The following is a 26,776-nucleotide window of genomic DNA, read 5'->3' as shown; positions in this document are numbered from 1 at the left end:
TTCAAAAATAATCGAATCTTCACCAAAATTCTCACAGACAATGTTTAGACCAAGCCTCACAAAAGTTATCGCTCAGAATTTTGATATTTTGTTCCATTTCAGAGATATAGGCCAATAAAGTTAGACCACTTAGGCCTTTTTTCCTAGATCACATATATTCCTATAAACCGTAAGTCCTAGAAACTTGACATTTTCAAGTATTGTTACCAGTACCCCCCACTACCCATAACCCAAATTTGGGGTACTGCACCCAAAGGTGGCGCTCTTGTCAAAAACGCTTATTTCTCCTTACCAGATTCACCTAGACTCAAAATTATTTCATCATATTAATCTCTACATTCAGATGCATCTTTTTCACCCTGGTCTTATGCTCTAAAAATGTTTACTTTTGCCACAATTTCAGAGAAAAGCCAAACATCATAAAAAGTTTCACAGGCTTCAAAAATTATCAAATCTTCACCAAAATTCTCACAGACAATGTTCAGACAAAGCCTCACAAAAGTTATCAAAATAATTTGGATACGTTGTTCCATTTCAGAGATATAGGCCAATAAAGTTCGACCACTCAGCCCATTTCTCCTATATCACCTATATTCCTATATGAGTAATTTTTTTTTCTTGGATAACAACCATACAACCATCATTAGGTGGATACCATTAACAGTGCACATTTTCAGATATGTACTCTTTTTTATAAAGCCCTTAATTCTATTGTCAAATGTATGCTAGGAATTTTCTTGATGTTGTGTGTTTGCCAACACACATTTTCACCATTTGAATGTGACTGCTCAATGTGTATGATTGTCAGTGGCTGAGTGGGATAATGCCTAGTGCTGGTGTTTGTTAGGTTGAGAGTTCGAATCCTGCTAGAGCTTTAGGCTCAAGATGCACATGCTATTGGTTATTGAAGATTCACACTATTGAACAGCACCTGAATGACATCAGACAATTAACATTCACACTCATTAGTTGCCAAGAATCAGAATGCCGACACACTCTATGACATATAGGGGAACTTCTTTGTTTACTATTTTTCCTTCATCATTAAGTCTATCATATTTATATTTCATCCATTACTGTTCTTCTCTATAAATGTCTAATTGCCCCAGAATATCCAAAAGTTTTCAGGTGTACTTTTTCAGGAAAGCCCTTCATTTTATTGTCAAATATATACTTGGAGTTTTTCTTGTGTGTTTACCAACACACATTTTCACCATGTGAATGTGACTACCCAATGTGTAGGATTGTCAGTGGCTCAGTGGGATAATGCCTAGTGCTGGTGTTTGTTAGTTTGAGGGTTCGAATCCCTGGTAGTGCTTTAGGCTCTAGCTCGAATACTATTGGTTATTGAAGATTCACACCATTGAACAGCACCTGAATGACATCAGGCAATCAACATTCACACTCATCAGTTGCCAAGAATCAGAATGCCGAGACACTCTATGACATTCAGGGGAACTTCTTTGTTTACTATTTTTCCTTCATCATTAAGTCTATCATATTTATATTTAATCTATTAGTGTTCATCTCTACAAATGTCTAATCGCCCCTCCATGCTTGGAGTTTTTCTTGTGTGTTTACCAATACACATTTTCACCATGTGAATGTGACTGGCCAACAAGTAGGATTGACAGTGGCTCAGTGGGATAATGCCTTGTAATGGTGATCCTTAGGTTGAGAGTTCAAATCCCACTTGAAGCATTAGTGGGTTGTGGATGTTAGCATACTACAATAGAATGCTGTTGGGTTGTGGAGGTTAACACACTATAACATTACAGCTACTTGTCAATATGGACTTGTAGTGCAAGGCAAGTATTACTGTATAATTATAAGCTGTAGCCTATAATTATTTGTTATTCTTATAATATTTGTCATTTCTTATACATATTTAGTCGGCTCTTCCACTTGACAGAACAACTCTATATCGGTTAAGGATGTCACGCATGAAACAATGCTGCAGAAACACGAAAATACGACTTTGAGTTTAGTAGGCTATAATTTTCAGTTCCTGTTTATCTATTGCACAATGGGTAATAATTTAAAGGAATCGTGTTGCAGTCTTGTAAATAGTGACCCTGCAAGATCCCTAGTCATTGCAAAATCATAGTCTGTGACTTAAAACTCTACTACTTGTCTTTAGATGTGAGAGGGTCTGAGACTGTAGTGTTTCAAAAATCTTTTCCAAATCTTTGCAAATCTTTCCAAAGTTTACCTGCTGGGAAACCCTGTAGCTCCGGAGCAGGGGCTCAGACCAGGATAAATTGTTTGCTCGCCCTCAGTTCGCTCTTTTGTTCATCTCAACCCAGCACTCCAGTGTGTCCTGCTCTGTGTGCGTCTTTGAGTTAACGTAAGTCATCACTTCAATCACCCTCACTATGCCTTTTGTGATGTTTATCAGTTTGTAGAGTAGCTCTGCCATCATGTGTAAAGTTAAGGTCTTTGTTTGTTGGTTTGGTGTGTTGGAGTCCCATGTGAGAGATGATTAGGTGATGTTGGTTGACTTGGGATGTCAAGTATTGTTTAGTTGTACCTTATATAGCCATATGATTTCAGTTTATTGTTCAAATGTCAATTGGTTTGTTTGTGAGTTGGGATCTGTACTGATTTACCCCATTTCACTGATTACTCCATTTTCTGTTTGTTTCCTCTTTGATGCAGCACACATACAAGTAAAGAACAAAAGAACAGATGAATTGAAACTCAAATAAAGTTAACTTGTGTTGCACCGAAACCTGCCATCTCCGTGTCATCACTCCATACCATTGAGCCTTCTGAGTCACACCATTGAACAGCACCTGAATGACATCAGGCAATTAACATTCACACTCATTACACACTGCTGGTGTTTGTTAGGTTGAGAGTTCGAATCCTGCTAGAGCTTGAAGCTCAAGATGCACATGCTATTGGTTATTGAAGATTGACACCATTGAACAGCACCTGAATGACATCAGGCAATTAACATTCACACTCATTAGTTGCCAAGAATCAGAATGCCGACACACTCTATGACATATAGGGGAACTTCTTTGTTTACTATTTTTCCTTCATCATTAAGTCTATCATATTTATATTTCATCCATAACTGTTCTTCTCTATAAATGTCTAATTGCCCCAGAATATCCAAAAGTTTTCAGGTGTACTCTTTCAGGAAAGCCCTTCATTTTATTGTCAAGTGTATACTTGGAGTTTTTCTTGTGTGTTTACCAACACACATTTTCACCATGTGAATGTGACTGCCTATTATGTCGGATTGTTAGTGGCTCAGAGGGATAATGCCTAGTGCTCGTGTTTGTTAGGTTGAGAGTTCGAATCCTGCTAGAGCTTTAGGCTCAAGATGCACATGCTATTGGTTATTGAAGAGTCACACCATTGAACAGCACCTGAATGACATCAGGCAATCAACATTCACACTCATTAGTTGCCAAGAATCAGAATGCCGACACACTCGAAGACATATAGGGGAACTTCTTTTTTACTATTTTTCCTTCATCATTAAGTCTATCATATTTATATTTCATCCATTACTGTTCTTCTCTACAAATGTCTAATTGTCCCATAGGGATGTGCCAAGCGAGGCTTTTGAAACAGTGGCGCTTCTACAGCCAAACTGGTTTGATGCTTCGAAGCTTTTGACACACTACTCCACAACGCCATCTGGTGGTCAATAAAAATCCCAACACCAACATTACAGACATGCATGAATTTGCAGAAATGCACGAATACTCGAATACAAATGTTTTTATTTCAGAATATGATTTATTCTGCTGTGCTGGCGCTTAATCGGCTCTTTTTACGGAAGACATCACCAGCTTTGGAAAATGTACGTTTAAAAATATGAACTTTAGTATCTGCCTGCACCCGTCGGACTTGAACCCGCGAACAGTAGGCTATCATCCCGGATCGGGAGTCGAGCGTGCAGTCAACCGAGCTAAAAGCTCCTTCATAGGCACTATTCTTGACGTTGTTTAGGCTACTAATGTAGGCTACATATAGCCTAGCATACTGGCTAAAGTTACATTCATGTGGAACAGATGTGCCCGTAAGAGCCTGATATATACTGGCCAGAGCATGAAGATGGGGGATACACAGACTTATGTTAGACATTATGTATATAATTATTTAATGCATTAACAGTTTACCTATTTGGGTGAGTCTGTGCTGTGTTTTGAGACCTGCATGACGTATCAGTGAGGTAACGAAGCTTCGTTTCAATAGGTCACGTGACAACCTCATTTCAAGATAGGCTCCGAAGCGGTGTTTCGAAGCACTAGTGTTTCGCAAGCTCGAGACGTGTGTCGGGACTGTGTCGAGCGACCCATCCCTATTGTCCCAGAATTTCCAAACGTTTTCAGGTGTTCTCTTTCAGGAAAGCTCTTCATTTTATTGTCAAATGTATACTTGGAGTTTTTCTTGTGTGTTTACCAATACACATTTTCACCATGTGAATGTGACTGGCAAAGATGTAGGATTGACAGTGGCTTAGTGGGATAATGCCTTGTACTGGTCATCCTTATGTTGAGAGTTCAAATCCCACCTGAAGCATTAGTGTTAAAATACTGTTGGGTTGTGGAGGTTAGCATACTAGAATAGAATGCTGTTGGGTTGTGGAGGTTAGCACACTATAACATTACAGCATTACAGCTACTTGTCAATATGGACTTGTAGTGCAAGGCAAGTATAACTGTATAATTATACGCTGTTTATCTTATTGACTCCGACACAGAACCCACCACCACAAATACAATTCAATTCTGTGGGAAACACTGCCTTCCATTATCAAACCCTTCATCTTATCCACAACAAATAAATAGTCCTGTAGAATCAAGTATTGTTAGAATACTGTTGGGTTGTGGAGGTTAGCACACTATAATGTTACAGCACAGGGTAATCCTAATTTTATGCATCAAATTTATTCCAATCCAACTCAAAAGTTTTGAACGACACAAAGTGAAGGTTTTATCCAGATCAAAACCAAGAATAGATTTGTTGTCTAATCCAATTTCAGGATCCTTGTTTCCCTTTGAACAACCCATTTTCAAGATTTGATCCAATCCGATAGCTGAAATCCGGTAACTGAAATCCGATAACCGAAATCCGATCACGTTTCTTTTGAACAATTGTGCCCAAACAATCAAAGCATATGTAAAACTAAAAAGCTATGCTATCATGTTCGTTTTGCTCGGACCCCGTAAATCACCGCTTGCGGTTATATTTATTATTATTATTACACTTCTGCCATTGGAGTCTATGGCAGCCCATAGAACGCCTGGCTAAAAAGTTCAGATTTTTTCGTCGAAAGTTTCGGGACACTCCACTGACCACTCACACTCATTTACGGACCTCTAAACCCAGCCGTCTAGCGCCACCAACAGGTCAAAGTTTGGCTGAAAGTTGAAAAGCTGGGTTGAAAGGTATTTGCAAGTCATTATTATTATGAAATTTAGCGCCCTGATTCAGGACCGTCCCATGATCACTCTCACGAATTTACAAAGCTCTATGCCGAACACTCTAGCGCCACCAATAGGTCGAATCTGGACTCACATTTACGCATGTAACAATTGAACGGTGTGTTCGATTTTCACAAATTAAGCACCGTTGGAATCCCTGGACTGACTTGAGTTGATTGACCCCTATTACGTCACTTTTGGCCATACTGGACCTCCGCCATATTGGATTTAGTCCAAACTCTACGAAAAGTTTCAGCGGTTACAAATTTCCTCAGATTTTCACGAAACTTGTTGGAGATGATCTTCTGCCCGAGCCGCACAAACGATACTGGTCAGATTTTTCAATTTCATTTTTGTTTGCCCGTGACAGCCAATCAAATATGGTGACGAGGACGCCAAACAGGAAGTGGACAAACATCTAGGTGATGCTTTGAGTTAACATAACAAAACTCGAGACCATTAGTCGGGACACTGTCCCAATCACTCACACCAATTTTCATGCATATACATTGAACACAGTAGCGCCACCACCAGTTTAATGCTGCACATGCGTTCATGCGCGTGATCCTTGACTCTTTTGTCTGATTTTCACAATTGAGGTAGCATCTGAATCCTTGGACCATCCCGAGTTCATCGACTCCTATCCCATCACTTTCCGCCATATTGGACCTCCGCCATATTGGAATTGGTCTAAACTCTACGAAAAGTTTCAGCGGTCCCAAATTTCATTTGATTTTCACAGAACTTGGCAGAGATGACCTTCAGACCGAGCCGCACAAACGATACTTGTCAGATTTTTTTATTTCATTTTTGTTTGCCCGTGACAGACAATCAAATATGGCGATGAAGCCACCAAACAGGAAGTGGGCTAACATCTCGGCTATGCTTTAATGTATGAAGTCCAAACTTGGTACAGGGACTTTGTATCTGATTGTGAGGACACGGTAAGAAATTGGCATCATTTGGCCTCTATAGGGGGCGCTGTAATACAGGAAGTGAGCTTGTATCTCAGCAACGCTTTGGTGTACAAAGTCCAAACTTAGTATAAGGACCTGTTACCTGATTATGATGATGCACTAGGAAATTGGAATCATTTGGCCTCCATAGGGGGCGCTGTAATACAGGAAGTGAGCTCGTATCTCAGCAACACTTTGGTGTATGAAGTCCAAACTTGGTACAGGGACATATTAGCTGATTGTGAGGACATGAAGGAAAGTGTTCTCATTTGGCCTCTAGGGGTGCTGTAATAATGAAAGTGAGCTCACATCTCAGCAACACTTTGGTGTATGAAGTCCAAACTTGGTAGAGGGACATGGTAGCTGATTGTGAGACCGCACAAAGACATTGGTGTAATTTGGCCTCTTGCTGTAAGTGCTTGCTGATGCCGTGGCAACGCCATTTCTGCTATAGCGCTCTGCTAGGCCCCCGCATTGCTGCTTGCAGCTATATTTGGGGGCCTAGCAGCGAAGCTGCGAAGGCACCCATTGTTTTAGTAGTTTTTCCTATTATTATTGGGGGCCAAGCAGCGAAGCTGCGAAGGCACCCATTGAGTTACTAGCTTTTCCTATTATTATTATTACACATCTGCCATTGGAGTCTATGGCAGCCCATAGAACGCCTGGCTAAAAAGTGCAGATTTTTTGGCAGAAAGTTTCGGGACACTCCACTGACCACTCACACTCATTTACGGACCTCTAAACCCAGCCGTCTAGCGCCACCAACAGGTCAAAGTTTGGCCGAAAGTTGATAAGCTGGGTTGAAAGGTATTTGCAAGTCATTATTATTATGAAATTTAGCACCCTGATTCAGGACCGTCCCATGATCACTCTCACCAATTTACAGAACTCTATGCCGAACACTCTAGCGCCACCAATGGGTCGAATCTGGACTCACATTCACGCATGTAACAATTGAACGGTGTGTTCGATTTTCACAAATCATGCACCGTTGGAATCCCTGGACTGACTTGAGTTGAATGACCCCTACTACGTCACTTTCGGCCATACTGGACCTCCGCCATATTGGATTTAGTCCAAACTCTACGAAAAGGTTCAGCGGTTACAAATTTCATCCGATTTTCACGAAACTTGTTGGAGATGATCTTCTGCCCGAGCCGCACAAACGATACTGGTCAGATTTTTCAATTTCATTTTTATTTGCCCGTGACAGCCAATCAAATATGGTGATGAAGCCGCCATACAGGAAGTGGACAAACATCTAGGTGACGCTTTGAGTTAACATAACAAGACTTGATACCATTAGTCAGGACACTGTCCCAATCCCTCACAGCAATTTTCATGCATATACATTGAACACTCTAGCGCCACCACCAGTTCAAAGCTGGACATGCGTTCATGTGCGTGATCCTTGACTCTTTTGTCTGATTTTCACAATTGAGGTAGCGTCTGAATCCTTGAACAATCTCGAGTTCATCGACCCCTATCCCGTCACTTTCCGCCATATTGGACCTCCGCCATATTGGATTTAGTCCAAACTCTACGAAAAGTTTCAGCGGTTACAAATTTCATCCGATTTTCACAGAACTTGGCGGAGATGATCTTCAGACCGAGCCGCACAAACGATACTTGTCAGATTTTTTATTTTCAAGTTTGTTTGCCTGTGACAGCCAATTACACATGGCGACGATGCCGCCTAACAGGAAATGGGCTAACATCTCGGCTACTCTTAAATGTATGAAGTCCAAACGTGGTACAGGGACTTGGTATCTGATTGTGAGGACGCCCTAGGAAATTGGCGTCATTTGGCCTCTATAGGGGGCGCTGCAATACAGGAAGTGAGCTTGTATCTCAGCAACGCTTTGATGTACGAAGTCCAAATTTGGTATAGAGACTTGGTATCTGATTGTGAGGACACAGTAGGAAATTGACATCATTTGGCCTCTATAGGGGGCGCTGCAATACAGGAAGTGAGCTTGTATCTCAGCAACGCTTTGATGTACGAAGTCCAAATTTGGTATAGAGACTTGGTATCTGATTGTGAGGACACAGTAGGAAATTGGCATCATTTGGCCTCTATAGGGGGCGCTGTAATACATGAAGTGGGCTCAAATCTCAGCAACGCTTCGTTGTATGAAGTCCAAACGTGATACATGGGCATATTATCTGATTGTGAGGACATGCAAGGAAAGTGGTCTCATTTGGCCTCTAGGGGTGTTGCAATAAAGAAAATGAGCTCACATCTCAGCAACACTTTGGTGTATGAAGTCCAAACTTGGTAGACGGACATGGGAGCTGATTGTAAGAACGCACAAGGACATTGGTGTAATTTGGCCTCTAGGGGCGCTGTAACAAAGTAAATGAGCTTATTTCTCAGCCGTTCTTTATCCAAACTTGCTGTGAGTGGTTGCTCATGCCATGGCAACGCCATTCCTGCTATAGCGCACTGCTTGGCCCCCGCATTGCTGCTTGCAGCTATATTTATTGGGGGCCAAGCAGCGAAGCTGCGAAGGCACCCATTGAGTTACTAGCTTTTCCTATTATTACACTTCCGCCATTGGAGTCTATGGCAGCCCATAGAACGCCTGGCTAAAAAGTGCAGATTTTTGGCAGAAAGTTTCGGGACACTCCACTGACCATTCACACTCATTTACGGACCTCTAAACCCAGCCATCTAGCGCCACCAACAGGTCAAAATCTGGCCGAAAATTGAACCGCTGGGTCTAAAGTTATGAAATTTGGCACACTGATTCAGCACTGTCCCATGATCACTCTCACCAAATTCCAGAACTCTATGCCCAACACTCTAGCGCCACCAATGGGTCGAACCTGGATTGCATTCACGCATGTGACCATTGAACGGTGCGTCCGATTTTCACATATCAGGCACCGTTGGAATCCCTGGACCGACCTAAGTTCAATGACCCCTATTACGTCACTTTCCGTCATATTGGAACTCCGCCATATTGGATTTAGTCCAAACTCTACGAAAAGTTTCAGTGGTCAGAAATTTCATCCGATTTTCATGGAACTTGATGGAGATGATCTTCTGTCCGAGCCGCACAAACGATACTTGTCAGATTTTTCAATTTCATTTTTGTTTGCCCGTGACAGCCAATCAAATATGGTGATGAAGCCGACAAACAGGAAGTGGACTAACATCTCTGTGGTACTTTGAGTTAACATAACAAAACTCGATACCATTAGTCATGACACTGTCCCAATCACTCACAGCAATTTTTATGAATATACATTGAACACTCTAGCGCCACCACAAGTTCAATGCTGGACATGCGTTCATGCGCGTGATCCTTGACTCTTTTGTCTGATTTTCACAATTCAGGTAGCGTCTGAATCCTTGGACCATCCCGAGTTCATCGACTCCTATCCCGTTACTTTCCGCCATATTGGACCTCCGCCATATTGGATTTAGTCCAAACTCTACGAAAAGTTTCAGCGGTTACAAATTTCATCCGATTTTCACAGAACTTGGCGGAGATGATCTTCAGACCGAGCCGCACAAACGTCAGATTTTTTTTTTTCAAGTTTGTTTGCCCGTGACAGCCAATTACACATGGCGACGATGCCGCCTAACAGGAAGTGGGCTAACATCTCAGCTACTCTTTAATGTATGAAGTCCAAACTTGGTATAGGGACTTGGTATCTGATTGTGAGGACGCCCTAGGAAATTGGCATCATTTGGCCTCTATAGGGGGCGCTGCAATACAGGAAGTGAGCTTGTATCTCAGTAACGCTTTGATGTACGAAGTCCAAATTTGGTATAGAGACTTGGTACCTGATTGTGGGGATGCACTAGGAAACTGGCGTCATTTGGCTTCTACAGGGGGCGCTGCAATACAGGAAGTGAGCTTGTATCTCAGCAACGCTTTGATGTATGAAGTCCAAACTTGGTACAGGGACTTGGTATCTGATTGTGAGGACACAGTAGGAAATTGGCATCATTTGGCCTCTATAGGGGGCGCTGTAATACATGAAGTGGGCTCAAATCTCAGCAACGCTTCGTTGTATGAAGTCCAAACTTGGTAGAGGGACATGGTAGCTGATTGTGAGAACACACAAGGACATTGGTGTAATTTGGCCTCTAGGGGCGTAAATGAGCTTATTTCTCAGCCATTCTTTATCCAATTGCAATCAAACTTGCTGTGAGTGCTTGCTCATGGCATGACAATGCCATTCCTGCTGTAGCGCAATGCTTGGCCCCCACATTGCTGCTTGCAGCTATATTTATTATTATTATTACACTTCTGCCATTGGAGTCTATGGCAGCCCATAGAACGCCTGGCTAAAAAGTTCAGATTTTTTGCCAGAAAGTTTCGGGACACTCCACTGACCACTAACGCTAATTTACAGATCTCTAAACCCAGCCATCTAGCGCCACCAACAGGTCAAAGTTTGGCCGAAAGTTGAAAAGCTGGGTTGAAAGGTATTCACAAGTCATTATTATTATGAAATTTAGCGCCCTGATTCAGGACCGTCCCTTGATCACTCTCACCAATTTACAGCACTCTATGCCGAACACTCTAGCGCCACCAATAGGTCGAATCTGGACTCACATTTACGCATGTAACAATTGAACGGTGTGTTCGATTTTCACAAATTAAGCACTGTTGGAATCCCTGGACTGACTTGAGTTGATTGACCCCTACTACGTCACTTTCGGCCATACTGGACCTCCGCCATATTGGATTTAGTCCAAACTCTACGAAAAGTTTCAGCGTTCACAAATTTCATCCGATTTTCACAGAACTTGGCGGAGATGATCTTCTGCCCGAGCCGCACAAAAGATACTTGCCAGATTTTTCAATTTCAAGTTTGTTTGCCCGTGACAGCCAATCAAATATGGTGACGAAGCCGCCAAACAGGAAGTGGACAAACATCTAGGTGAAGTTTTGAGTTAACATAACAAAACTTGAGACCATTAGTCAGGACACTGTCCCAATCACTCACACCACTTTTCGTGCATATACATTGAACACACTAGCGCCACCACCAGTTCAATGCTGGACATGCGTTCATGCGCGTGATCCTTGACTCTTTTGACTGATTTTCACAATTGAGGTAGTGTCTGAATCCTTGGACCATACAGAGTTCATCAACCCCTAACCTATCACTTTCCGCCATATTGGACCTCCGCCATATTGGATTTAGTCCAAACTCTAAGAAAAGTTTCAGCGGTTACAAATTTCATCCGATTTTCATAGAACTTGTCGGAGATGATCTTCAGACCGAGCCGCACAAACAATACTTGTCAGATTTTTTAATTTAATTTTTGTTTGCCCGTGACAGCCAATCAAATATGGCGATGAAGCCACCAAACAGGAAGTGGGCTAACATCTCGGCTATGCTTTAATGTATGAAGTCCAAACTTGGTACAGGGACTTGGTATCTGATTGTGAGGACGCACTAAGAAATTGGCATCATGTGGCCTCTATAGGGGGCGCTGTAATACAGGAAGTGAGCTTGTATCTCAGCAACGCTTTGGTGTACAAAGTCCAAACTTGGTACAGGGACATATTAGCTGATTGTGAGGACATGAAGGAAAGTGTTTTCATTTGGCCTCTAGGGGTGCTGTAATAATGAAAGTGAGCTCACATCTCAGCAACACTTTGGTGTATGAAGTCCAAACTTGGTAGAGGGACATGGTAGCTGATTGTGAGACCGCACAAAGACATTGGTGTAATTTGGCCTCTTGCTGTAAGTGCTTGCTCATGCCGTGGCAACGCCATTTCTGCTATAGCGCTCTGCTAGGCCCCCGCATTGCTGCTTGCAGCTATATTTGGGGGCCTAGCAGCGAAGCTGCGAAGGCACCCATTGTTTTAGTAGTTTTTCCTATTATTATTATTATTATTGGGGGCCAAGCAGCGAAGCTGCGCGGCAACCCTTAGTGATTCTACCTTTTCTTATTATTAGGGGTCCGAGCAGCGTAGCTGCAGGAACCCTATTGTTTCTGTACCGTTCATTTTTTGGCCAAAATTCTGTAAAAGTCATACTGCAGCCTAAACCGTAACTCCAAAACTCTTGAAATTTTCAGGTATGGTTACCAGTACCCCCCTCTACCCATAACCCAAAATTTGGGGTACTGCACCCAAAGGTGGCGCTATTGAAAAAAAAAGTTAATTATGCTTATTTCTCCTTACCAGACTTACCTAGACTCAAAATTCTTTCAGAATATTAATCTCTAAACTCAGATGCATCTTTTTGGCCCTGGTCTTATGGTCTACAAATGTTTACTTTTTCCACAATTTCATGGAAAAGCCAAACATTATAAAAAGTTTCACACTCTTCAAAAAGAATCGAATCTTCACCAAAATTCTCACAGACAATGTTTAGACCAAGCCTCACAAAAGTTATCACTCAGAATTTTGATACTTTGTTCCATTTCAGAGATATAGGCCAATAAAGTTAGACCACTTAGGCCTTTTTTCCTAGATCACCTATATTCCTATAAACCGTAAGTCCTAGAAACTTGACATTTTCAAGTATTGTTACCAGTACCCCCCACTACCCATAACCCAAATTTGGGGTACTGCACCCAAAGGTGGCGCTCTTGTCAAAAACGCTTATTTCTCCTTACCAGATTCACCTAGACTCAAAATTCTTTCATCATATTAATCTCTACATTCAGATGCATCTTTTTCACCCTGGTCTTATGCTCTAAAAATGTTTACTTTTGCCACAATTTCAGAGAAAAGCCAAACATCATAAAAAGTTTCACAGGCTTCAAAAATTATCAAATCTTCACCAAAATTCTCACAGACAATGTTTAGACAAAGCCTCACAAAAGTTATCAAAAGAATTTGGATACGTTGTTCCATTTCAGAGATATAGGCCAATAAAGTTCGACCACTCAGCCCATTTCTCCTATATCACCTATATTCCTATATGAGTAATTTTTTTTTTTTGGATAACAACCATACAACCATCATTGGGTGGATACCATTAACAGTGCACATTTTCAGATATGTACTCTTTTTTATAAAGCCCTTAATTCTATTGTCAAATGTATGCTAGGAATTTTCTTGATGTTGTGTGTTTGCCAACACACATTTTCACCATTTGAATGTGACTGCTCAATGTGTATGATTGTCAGTGGCTGAGTGGGATAATGCCTAGTGCTGGTGTTTGTTAGGTTGAGAGTTCGAATCCTGCTAGAGCTTTAAGCTCAAGATGCACATGCTATTGGTTATTGAAGATTCACACTATTGAACAGCACCTGAATGACATCAGACAATTAACATTCACACTCATTAGTTGCCAAGAATCAGAATGCCGACACACTCTATGACATATAGGGGAACTTCTTTGTTTACTATTTTTCCTTCATCATTAAGTCTATCATATTTATATTTCATCCATTACTGTTCTTCTCTATAAATGTCTAATTGCCCCAGAATATCCAAAAGTTTTCAGGTGTATTTTTTCAGGAAAGCCCTTCATTTTATTGTCAAATGTATACTTGGAGTTTTTCTTGTGTGTTTACCAACACACATTTTCACCATGTGAATGTGACTACCCAATATGTAGGATTGTCAGTGGCTCAGTGGGATAATGCCTAGTGCTGGTGTTTGTTAGGTTGAGGGTTCGAATCCCCGGTAGTGCTTTAGGCTCTAGCTCGAATACTATTGGTTATTGAAGATTCACACCATTGAACAGCACCTGAATGACATCAGGCAATCAACATTCACACTCATCAGTTGCCAAGAATCAGAATGCCGAGACACTCTATGACATTCAGGGGAACTTCTTTGTTTACTATTTTTCCTTCATCATTAAGTCTATCATATTTATATTTCATCTATTAGTGTTCATCTCTACAAATGTCTAATCGCCCCTCCATGCTTGGAGTTTTTCTTGTGTGTTTACCAATACACATTTTCACCATGTGAATGTGACTGGGCAACATGTAGGATTGACAGTGGCTCAGTGGGATAATGCCTTGTACTGGTGATCCTTAGGTTGAGAGTTCAAATCCCACTTGAAGCATTAGTGAGTTGTGGATGTTAGCATACTACAATAGAATGCTGTTGGGTTGTGGAGGATAACACACTATAACATTACAGCTACTTGTCAATATGGACTTGTAGTGCAAGGCAAGTATTACTGTATAATTATAAGCTGTAGCCTATAATTATTTGTTATTCTTATAATATTTGTCATTTCTTATACATATTTAGTCGGCTCTTCCACTTGACAGAACAACTCTATATCGGTTAAGGATGTCACGCATGAAACAATGCTGCAGAAACATGAAAATACGACTTTGAGTTTAGTAGGCTATAGTTTTCAGTTCCTGTTTATCTATTGCACAATGGGTAATAATTTAAAGGAATCATGTTGCAGTCTTGTAAATAGTGACCCTGCAAGATCGATCCCTAGTCATTGCAAAATCATAGTCTGTGACTTAAAACTCTACTACTTGTCTTTAGATGTGAGAGGGTCTGAGACTGTAGTCTTTCAAAAATCTTTTCCAAATCTTTGCAAATCTTTCCAAAGTTTACCCGCTGGGAAACCCTGTAGCTCCGGAGCAGGGGCTCAGACCAGGATAAATTGTTTGCTCGCCCTCAGTTCGCTCTTTTGTTCATCTCAACCCAGCACTCCAGTGTGTCCTGCTCTGTGTGCGTCTTTGAGTTAACGTAAGTCATCACTTTAATCACCCTCACTATGACTTTTGTGATGTTTATCAGTTTGTAGAGTAGCTCTGCAATCATGTGTAAAGTTAAGGTCTTTGTTTGTTGGTTTGGTGTGTTTGAGTCCCATGTGAGAGATGATTAGGTGATGTTGGTTGACTTGGGATGTCAAGTATTGTTTAGTTGTACCTTATATAGCCATATGATTTCAGTTTATTGTTCAAATGTCAATTGGTTTGTTTGTGAGTTGGGATCTGTACTGATTTACCCCATTTCACTGATTACTCCATTTTCTGTTTGTTTCCTCTTTGATGCAGCACACATACAAGTAAAGAACAAAAGAACAGATGAATTGAAACTCAAATAAAGTTAACTTGTGTTGCACCGAAACCTGCCATCTCCGTGTCATCACTCCATACCATTGAGCCTTCTGAGTCACACCATTGAATAGCACCTGAATGACATCAGGCAATTAACATTCACACTCATTACACACTGCTGGTGTTTGTTAGGTTGAGAGTTCGAATCCTGCTAGAGCTTGAAGCTCAAGATGCACATGCTATTGGTTATTGAAGATTGACACCATTGAACAGCACCTGAATGACATCAGGCAATTAACATTCACACTCATTAGTTGCCAAGAATCAGAATGCCGACACACTCTATGACATATAGGGGAACTTCTTTGTTTACTATTTTTCCTTCATCATTAAGTCTATCATATTTATATTTCATCCATTACTGTTCTTCTCTATAAATGTCTAATTGCCCCAGAATATCCAAAAGTTTTCAGGTGTACTCTTTCAGGAAAGCCCTTCATTTTATTGTCAAATGTATACTTGGAGTTTTTCTTGTGTGTTTACCAACACACATTTTCACCATGTGAATGTGACTGCCTAATATGTCGGATTGTTAGTGGCTCAGAGGGATAATGCCTAGTGCTGGTGTTTGTTAGGTTGAGAGTTCGAATCCTGCTAGAGCTTTAGGCTCAAGATGCACATGCTATTGGTTATTGAAGAGTCACACCATTGAACAGCACCTGAATGACATCAGGCAATCAACATTCACACTCATTAGTTGCCAAGAATCAGAATGCCGACACACTCGAAGACATATAGGGGAAGTTCTTTGTTTACTATTTTTCCTTCATCATTAAGTCTATCATATTTATATTTCATCCATTACTGTTCTTCTCTACAAATGTCTAATTGTCCCAGAATTTCCAAACGTTTTCAGGTGTTCTCTTTCAGGAAAGCCCTTCATTTTATTGTCAAATGTATACTTGGAGTTTTTCTTGTGTGTTTACCAATACACATTTTCACCATGTGAATGTGACTGGCAAAGATGTAGGATTGACAGTGGCTTAGTGGGATAATGCCTTGTACTGGTCATCCTTATGTTGAGTGTTCAAATCCCACCTGAAGCATTAGTGTTAAAATACTGTTGGGTTGTGGAGGTTAGCATACTAGAATAAAATGCTGTTGGGTTGTGGAGGTTAGCACACTATAACATTACAGCATTACAGCTACTTGTCAATATGGACTTGTAGTGCAAGGCAAGTATAACTGTATAATTATACGCTGTTTATCTTATTGACTCCGACACAGAACCCACCACCACAAATACAATTCAATTCTGTGGGAAACACTGCCTTCCATTATCAAACCCTTCATCTTATCCAAAACAAATAAATAGTCCTGTAGAATCAAGTATTTTTAGAATACTGTTGGGTTGTGGAGGTTAGCACACTATAATGTTACAGCACAGGGTAATCCTAATTTTATGCATCAAATTTATTCCAATCCAACTCAAAAGTTTTGAACGACACAAAGTGAAGGTTTTATCCAGATCAAAACCAAGAATAGATTATGTGATCTAATCCAATTTCAGGATCCTTGTTTCCCTTTGAACAACCCATTTTCAAGATTTGATCCAAACCGATAGCTGAAATCCGGTAACTGAAATCCGATAACCGAAATCCGATCACGTTTCTTTTGAACAATTGTGCCCAAACAATCAAAGCATATGTAAAACTAAAAAGCTATGCCATCATGTTCGTTTTGCTCGGACCCCGTAAATCACCGCTTGCGGTTATATTTATTATTATTATTACACATCTTTCCGCTGTCATTGAAGTCTATGGCAGCCCATAGAACCGTACAGTAAAAAGTTGTGAAATTTGGCACATTGATTCGGGACAGTATAAAAATTAATTTGAGCAAGTTTTATGCCTGAACCACAGAGAGTCTAGCGCCACCAATGGGTCAAAGTTGACATTGCATCCATGCAATTAACTTTTGAACCGTATGCCCGATTTTGAATATCGCAATATCTTTGGAAGTCTTGGATGAGGCCGAACTCAACGCACCCCATGACGTCAATTTCCGCCATGTTGGATCTTCCGCCATATTGTATTTCATCAAAAACACTTAAAAGGCATCAAAGTTCGCAAAGTTTGTCCGATTTTCACGAAACTTGACGCAGATGATCGTCAGACCATGACTCATAAACGCATTGCTTTTTGGAGACATATTCAAAACCGGTTGCCTGTGACGACCAATCAAGTTTGGCGGCGAAGCCGCCAAACAGGAAGTGAAGTGATATCTCAGCAAGGCTTTCGCGTATCAACACCAAACTCAGTACAGGGTCTCAGTACCCAATTAGGAGGAGGCTCAATAAATTTGATGACTTTTGACCTATAGGTGGCGCTATAATTAGCAAAATTATGTTTTAGCCTGTAACGGGTCATGTGTTTAGAATTAAAGCATATTAGTGATATCTGTTAATACCTTGAGAGGTCCTTAGGCCGAAACATGCCAACATGTGACGTCAACATAATTTATTCGACCGCCATATTGGATGTCATCAAAAACACTTAAAAGGCATCAAAGGTCAGAAAGTTTCTCCGATTTTCACGAAACTTGACGCAGATGATCGTCAGACCATGACTCATAAACGCATTGCTTTTTGGAGACATATTCAAAACCGGTTGCCTGAGACGACCAATCAAGTTTGGCGGCGAAGCCGCCAAACAGGAAGCGAAGTAATATCTCAGTAAAGCTTTAACGTATCAAAACCAAACTCAGTACATGGGGTCAGGACCCAATAAGGAGAAGGCTCAATAAATTTGATGACTTTTGACCTATAGGTGGCGCTATAATAAGCAAAATTACATTTTGGCCTGTAACGGGTGATGTGTTTGGAATTAAAACTTACTATTGGTGTCTGTTAATGTTAATGTTAATATACTAGTGATGTCTCTGGGAGGTCCTAAGGCTGACAGATGTGATTTTGTGATGTCAACATAATTGATCTGGCTGCCATATTGGATTTAATCAAAATCACTTAAAAGGCATCAAAGGTCACAAAGTTCATCCGATTTTCATGAAACTTGGTTCAGATGATCTTCAGACCATGACTCACAAACGCATTGCTTTTTGGACCCATATTCAAAACCCATCGCCCGTCTTGACCAATCAAGTTTGGCGGCGAAGCCGCCAAACAGGAAGTGAAGTGATCTCAGCAAGGCTTTTGCGTATCAACACCAAACTCAGTACAGGGTCTCAGGACCCAATTAGGAGGAGGCTCAATAAATTTGATGACTTTTGACCTATAGGTGGCGCTATAATCACAAGAAGTGGGCTCATATTTCAGCAATGCTTTCACATATTGAAACCAAACTTAGTATATGGACTAGGGACCTCATCCTGAGGACAGACAATAATTTTAGCAACGTTTGACCACTAGGGGTGCTATAATTTGCAACACTTTCTCGTATCGACACCAAACTTGGTACCTGGACTCGGGACCACATCCTGAATAAGGACAATACATTTAGTGACCTTTGACCACTAGGGGCGCTATAATTAGAAAAACTTTATCGTATCGACACCAAACTTGGTACATGGACTCGGGAACACATCCTGAAGACGCACAATATATTTAGTGAGCTTTGACCACTAGGGGTGCTACAATTATCAACACTTTCTCGTATCGACACCAAACTTGGTATGTGGACTTGTGACTACAACCTGACTACGCACAATAAATTTGGTGATGTTTGAGGTATGCATATGTGTGGGGGGTTATTGGGGTGTGTGGGGGAAGAAGTTTATCTGTGTATATGTGTGTGTGTGGGACAGGGGGGGTTAATTGGGTGTGTGTATAATGTAGCAACATTGGGTTGCCATGACAACTCCTGCTCAACTGCTTGGCCCCCTCATTGCTGCTTGCAGCTATATTTATTATTATTATTATTACACTTCTGCCATTGGAGTCTATGGCAGCCCATAGAACGCCTGGCTAAAAAGTTCAGATTTTTTCGTCGAAAGTTCCGGGACACTCCACTGACCACTCACACTCATTTACGGACCTCTAAACCCAGCCGTCTAGCGCCACCAACAGGTCAAAGTTTGGCTGAAAGTTGAAAAGCTGGGTTGAAAGGTATTTGCAAGTCATTATTATTATGAAATTTAGCGCCCTGATTCAGGACCGTCCCATGATCACTCTCACGAATTTACAAAGCTCTATGCCGAACACTCTAGCGCCACCAATAGGTCGAATCTGGACTCACATTTACGCATTTAACAATTGAACGGTGTGTTCGATTTTCACAAATTAAGCACCGTTGGAATCCCTGGACTGACTTGAGTTGATTGACCCCTATTACGTCACTTTTGGCCATACTGGACCTCCGCCATATTGGATTTAGTCCAAACTCTACGAAAAGTTTCAGCGGTTACAAATTTCCTTCGATTTTCACGAAACTTGTTGGAGATGATCTTCTGCCCGAGCCGCACAAACGATACTGGTCAGATTTTTCAATTTCATTTTTGTTTGCCCGTGACAGCCAATCAAATATGGCCATGAAGCCGCAAAACAGGAAGTGGGCTAACATCTCGGAGACGCTTTAATGTATGAAGTCCAAACTGGGTACAGGGACTTTGTATCTGATTGTGAGGACACAGCAGGAAATTGGCATCATTTGGCCTCTATAGGGGGTGCTGTAATACAGGAAGTGAGCTTGTATCTCAGCAACGCTTTGGTGTACAAACTCCAAACTTAGTATAAGGACCTGTTACCTGATTATGATGATGCACTAGGAAATTGGAATCATTTGGCCTCTACAGGGGGCGCTGTAATACAGGAAGTGAGCTCGTATCTCAGCAACACTTTGGTGTATGAAGTCCAAACTTGGTAGAGGGACATGGTAGCTGATTGTGAGGACATGAAGGAAAGTGGTCTTATTTGGCCTCTAGGGGGGCTGTAATAAAGAAAGTGAGCTCACATCTCAGCAACACTTTGGTGTATGAAGTCCAAACTTGGTAGAGGGACATGGTAGCTGATTGTGAGAACGCACAAAGACGTTGGTGTAATTTGTCCTCTTGCTGCTGAGTGCTTGCTCTGCACTCTGCTCTATAGCGCTCTGCTAGGCCCCCGCATTGCTGCTTGCAGCTATATTTATTATTACACTTCTGCCATTGGAGTCTATGGCAGCCCATAGAACGCCTGGCTAAAAAGTGCAGATTTTTTGGCAGAAAGTTTCGGGACACTCCACTGACCACTCACACTCATTTACGGACCTCTAAACCCAGCCGTCTAGCGCCACCAACAGGTCAAAGTTTGGCTGAAAGTTGAAAAGCTGGGTTGAAAGGTATTTGCAAGTCATTATTATTATGAAATTTAGCGCCCTGATTCAGGACCGTCCCATGATCACTCTCACGAATTCACAAAGCTCTATGCCGAACACTCTAGCGCCACCAATAGGTCGAATCTGGACTCACATTTACGCATGTAACAATTGAACGGTGTGTTCGATTTTCACAAATTAAGCACCGTTGGAATCCCTGGACTGACTTGAGTTGATTGACCCCTATTACATCACTTTTGGCCATACTGGACCTCCGCCATATTGGATTTAGTCCAAACTCTACGAAAAGTTTCAGCGGTTACAAATTTCCTCAGATTTTCACGAAACTTGTTGGAGATGATCTTCTGCCCGAGCCGCACAAACGATACTGGTCAGATTTTTCAATTTCATTTTTGTTTGCCCGTGACAGCCAATCAAATATGGTGACGAGGACGCCAAACAGGAAGTGGACAAACATCTAGGTGACGCTTTGAGATAACATAACAAAACTCAAGACCATTAGTCAGGACACTGTCCCAATCACTCACACCAAATTTCATGCATATACATTGAACACACTAGCGCCACCACCAGTTTAATGCTGCACATGCGTTTATGCGCGTGATCCTTGACTCTTTTGTCTGATTTTCACAATTGAGGTAGCGTCTGAATCCTTGGACCATCCCGAGTTCATCGACTCCTATCCCGTCACTTTCTGCCATATTGGACCATCGCCATATTGGAATTGGTCTAAACTCTACGAAAAGTTTCAGCGGTCACAAATTTCATTTGATTTTCACAGAACTTGGCAGAGATGAACTTCAGACCGAGCCGCACAAACGATACTTGTCAGATTTTTCAGATTCCACTTTATTGGCCTATGGCAGCCAATCAAATATGGCCATGAAGCCGCAAAACAGGAAGTGGGCTAACATCTCGGAGACGCTTTAATGTATGAAGTCCAAACTGGGTACAGGGACTTTGTATCTGATTGTGAGGACACAGCAGGAAATTGGCATCATTTGGCCTCTATAGGGGGTGCTGTAATACAGGAAGTGAGCTTGTATCTCAGCAACGCTTTGGTGTACAAACTCCAAACTTAGTATAAGGACCTGTTACCTGATTATGATGATGCACTAGGAAATTGGAATCATTTGGCCTCTACAGGGGGCGCTGTAATACAGGAAGTGAGCTCGTATCTCAGCAACACTTTGGTGTATGAAGTCCAAACTTGGTAGAGGGACATGGTAGCTGATTGTGAGACCGCACAAAGACATTGGTGTAATTTGGCCTCTTGCTGTAAGTGCTTGCTCATGCCGTGGCAACGCCATTTCTGCTATAGCGCTCTGCTAGGCACCCGCATTGCTGCTTGCAGCTATATTTGGGGGCCAAGCAGCGAAGCTGCGAAGGCACCCATTGAGTTACTAGCTTTTCCTATTATTATTACACTTCTGCCATTGGAGTCTATGGCAGCCCATAGAACGCCTGGCTAAAAAGTTCAGATTTTTTGGCAGAAAGTTTCGGGACACTCCACTGACCACTCACACTTATTTACGGACCTCTAAACCCAGCCGTCTAGCGCCACCAACAGGTCAAAATCTGGTCGAAAATTGAATCGCTGGGTCTAAAGTTATGAAATTTGGTACACTGATTCAGCACTGTCCCATGATCACTCTCACCAATTTACAGAACTCTATGCCCAACACTCTAGCGCCACCAATGGGTCAAAACTGGATTGCATTAACGCATGTGAAGATTGAACGGTGCATCCGATTTTCACAAATCAGGCACTGTTGGAATCCCTGGACCGACCTAAGTTCAATGACTTCTATTACGTCACTTTCCGCCATATTGGACCTCCGCCATATTGGATTTAGTCCAAACTCTACGAAAAGTTTCAGCGTTCACAAATTTCATCCGATTTTCACGGAACTTGGCAGAGATGATCTTCTGCCCGAGCCGCACAAACGATACTTGTCAGATTTTTCAATTTCATTTTTGTTTGCCCGTGACAGCCAATCAAATATGGCGATGATGGGCCAAACAGGAAGTGGACTAACATCTCTGTGCCACTTTGAGTTAACATAACAAAACTCGAAACCATTAGTCAGGACACTGTCCCAATCACTCACAGCAATTTATATGCATATACATTGAACACTCTAGCGCCACCACCAGTTCAATGCTGGACATGCGTTCATGCGCGTGATCCTTGACTCTTTTGTCTGATTTTCACAATTGAGGTAGCGTCTGAATCCTTGAACGATCTCGAGTTCATCGACCCCTATCCCATCACTTTCCGCCATATTGAACCTCCGCCATATTGGATTTAGTCCAAACTCCACGAAAAGTTTCAGCGGTTACAAATTTCATCCAATTTTCACAGAACTTGGCGGAGATGATCTTCAGACCGAGCCGCACAAACGATACTTGTCAGATTTTTTGTTTTCAAGTTTGTTTGCCCGTGACAGCCAATCACACATGGCGACAATGCCGCCTAACAGGAAGTGGGCTAAATCTCGGCTACGCTTTAATGTATGAAGTCCAAACTTGGTACAGGGACTTGGTATCTGATTGTGAGGACGCACTAGGAAATTGGCATTATTTGGCCTCTATAGGGGGCGCTGCAATACAGGAAGTGAGCTTGTATCTCAGCAACGCTTTGATGTATGAAGTCCAAACTTGGTACTGGGACTTGGTATCTGATTGTGAGGACGCACTAGGAAATTGGCATTATTTGGCCTCTATAGGGGGCGCTGCAATACAGGAAGTGAGCTTGTATCTCAGCAACGCTTCGTTGTATGAAGTCCAAACTTGATACATGGACATATTAGCTGATTGTGAGGACATGCAAGGAAAGTGGTCTCATTTGGCCTCTAGGGGTGCTGTAATAGACAAATTGAGCTCACATCTCAGGAAATCTTTGATGTATGAAGTCCAAACTTGGTAGAGGGACATGGTAGCTGATTGTGAGAACGCACAAAGACATTGGTGTAATTTGGCTTCTTGCTGTGAGTGCTTGCTCATGCCATGGCAACGCCATTCCTGCTATAGTGCACTGCTTGGCCCCCGCATTGCTGCTTGCAGCTATATTTGGGGGCCAAGCAGCGAAGCTGCGAAGGCACCCATTGAGTTACTAGCTTTTCCTATTATTACACTTCTGCCATTGGAGTCTATGGCAGCCCATAGAACGCCTGGCTAAAAAGTTCAGATTTTTTGGCAGAAAGTTTCGGGACACTCCACTGACCACTCACACTCATTTACGGACCTCTAAACCCAGCCATCTAGCGCCACCAACAGGTCAAAATCTGGCCGAAAATTGAACCGCTGGGTCTAAAGTTATGACATTTGGCACACTGATTCAGCACTGTCCCATGATGACTCTCACCAATTTACAGAACTCTATGCCCAACACTCTAGCGCCACCAATGGGTCGAACCTGGATTGCATTCACGCATGTGACCATTGAACGGTGCGTCCGATTTTCACATATCAGGCACCGTTGGAATCCCTGGACCGACCTAATTTCAATGAACCCTATTACGTCACTTTCCGCCATATTGGACCTCCGTCATATTGGATTTAGTCCAAACTCTACAAAAAGTTTCAGCGGTCAGAAATTTCATCCGATTTTCATGGAACTTGGCGGAGATGATCTTCTTCCCGAGCCGCACAAAAGATACTTGTCAGATTTTTCAATTTCATTTTTGTTTGCCCGTGACAGCCAATCAAATATGGCGATGAAGCTGCCAAACAGGAAGTGGACTAACATCTCTGTGGCATTTTGAGCTAACATAACAAAACTCGGTACCATTAGTCAGGACACTGTCCCAATCTCTCACAGCAATTTTTATGCATACATTGAATACTCTAGCGCCACCACCAGTTTAATGCTGGACATGCGTTCATGCGCGTATTCCTTGACTCTTTTGTCTGATTTTCACAATTGAGGTAGCGTCTGAATCCCTGGACCATCCCGAGTTCATCGACTCCTATCCCGTCACTTTCTGCAATATTGGACCTCCGACATATTGGATTTAGTCCAAACTCTACGAAAAGTTTCAGCGGTTACAAATTTCATCCGATTTTCACAGAACTTGGCGGAGATGATCTTCTGCCCGAGCCGCAAAAACGATACTTGTCAGATTTTTCAATTTCATTTTTGTTTGCCTGTAACAGCCAATCAAATATGGTGATGAAGCCGCCAAACAGGAAGTGGACTAACATCTCCGTGACGCTTTGAGTTAACATAACAAAACTCGATACCATTAGTCAGGACACTGTCCCAATCACTCACAGCAATTTTTATGCATATACATTGAACACTCTAGCGCCACCACCAGTTCAATGCTGGACATGCGTTCATGCGCGTGATCCTTGACTCTTTTGTCTGATTTTCACAATTGAGGTAGCGTCTTAATCCTTGGAACATCCCAAGTTCATCGACCCCTATCCCGTCACTTTCCGCCATATTGGACCTCCGCCATGTTGGATTTAGTCCAAACTCTACGAAAAGTTTCAGCGGTTACAAATTTCTTCCGATTTTCTCAGAACTTGGCGGAGATGATCTTCAGACCGAGCCGCACAAACGATACTTGTCAGATTTTTTAATTTTAAGTTTATTTGCCCGTGACAGCAAATCACACATGGCGACGATGCCGCCTAACAGGAAGTGGGCTAACATCTCGGCTACGCTTTAATGTATGAAGTCCAAACTTGGTACAGGGACTTGGTATCTGATTGTGAGGACGCACTAGGAAATTGGCATCATTTGGCCTCTATAGGGGGCGCTGCAATACAGGAAGTGAGCTTGTATCTCAGCAATGCTTTGATGTACGAAGTCCAAACTTGGTATAGAGACTTGGTACCTGATTGTGGGGATGCACTAGGAAATTGGCGTCATTTGGCCTCTACAGGGGGCGCTGCAATACAGGAAGTGAGCTTGTATCTCAGCAACGCTTTGATGTATGAAGTCCAAACTTGGTACAGGGACTTGGTATCTGATTGTGAGGACACAGTAGGAAATTGGCATCATTTGGCCTCTATAGGGGGCGCTGTAATACAGGAAGTGGGCTCATATCTCAGCAACGCTTCGTTGTATGAAGTCCAAACTTGATACATGGACATATTAGCTGATTGTGAGGATATGCAAGGAAAGTGGTCTCATTTGGCCTCTAGGGGTGTTGCAATAAAGAAAGTGAGCTCACATCTCAGCAACACTTTGGTGTATGAAGTCCAAACTTGGTAGACGGATATGGGAGCTGATTGTAAGAACGCACAAGGACATTGGTGTAATTTGGCCTCTAGTTGTGCTTTAACAAAGTAAATTAGCTTATTTCTCAGCCGTTCTTTATCCAATTGCCATCAAACTTGCTGTGAGTGCTTGCTCATCCCATGGCAACGCCATTCCTGCTATAGCGCACTGCTTGGCCCCCGCATTGCTGCTTGCAGCTATATTTGGGGGCCAAGCAGCGAAGCTGCGAAGGCACCCATTGAGTTACTAGCTTTTCCTATTATTACACTTCTGCCATTGGAGTCTATGGCAGCCCATAGAACGCCTGGCTAAAAAGTTCAGATTTTTTGGCAGAAAGTTTCGGGACACTCCACTGACCACTCACACTCATTTACGGACCTCTAAACCCAGCCATCTAGCGCCACCAACAGGTCAAAATCTGGCCGAAAATTGAACCGCTGGGTCTAAAGTTATGACATTTGGCACACTGATTCAGCACTGTCCCATGATGACTCTCACCAATTTACAGAACTCTATGCCCAACACTCTAGCGCCACCAATGGGTCGAACCTGGATTGCATTCACGCATGTGACCATTGAACGGTGCGTCCGATTTTCACATATCAGGCACCGTTGGAATCCCTGGACCGACCTAATTTCAATGAACCCTATTACGTCACTTTCCGCCATATTGGACCTCCGTCATATTGGATTTAGTCCAAACTCTACAAAAAGTTTCAGCGGTCAGAAATTTCATCCGATTTTCATGGAACTTGGCGGAGATGATCTTCTTCCCGAGCCGCACAAAAGATACTTGTCAGATTTTTCAATTTCATTTTTGTTTGCCCGTGACAGCCAATCAA

At 42.1% G+C, this 26,776-nt stretch overlaps 1 protein-coding gene across 1 annotated transcript in view; it reads left to right on the top strand.

Moving 5' to 3' along the window:
* Positions 1-26,776, top strand: part of LOC143135402 (alpha-(1,3)-fucosyltransferase 7-like) — a 78,560-nt gene that overhangs the window by 32,729 nt on the left and 19,055 nt on the right. The gene's annotated exons all lie outside the window — the stretch shown is intronic.

Source organism: Alosa pseudoharengus, unplaced genomic scaffold, assembly GCF_046254945.1.
Source record: "Alosa pseudoharengus isolate Yale_2024_CS ecotype anadromous, Long Island Sound unplaced genomic scaffold, YU_APseudo_1.1 YU_APseudo_1.1_scf_2, whole genome shotgun sequence".
In the NCBI taxonomy this organism is placed as follows: domain Eukaryota; kingdom Metazoa; phylum Chordata; class Actinopteri; order Clupeiformes; family Clupeidae; genus Alosa; species Alosa pseudoharengus.
The sequence above is the reverse complement of the archived record's forward strand: the minus strand, read 5'-3'. Positions and strand labels throughout refer to the sequence as shown.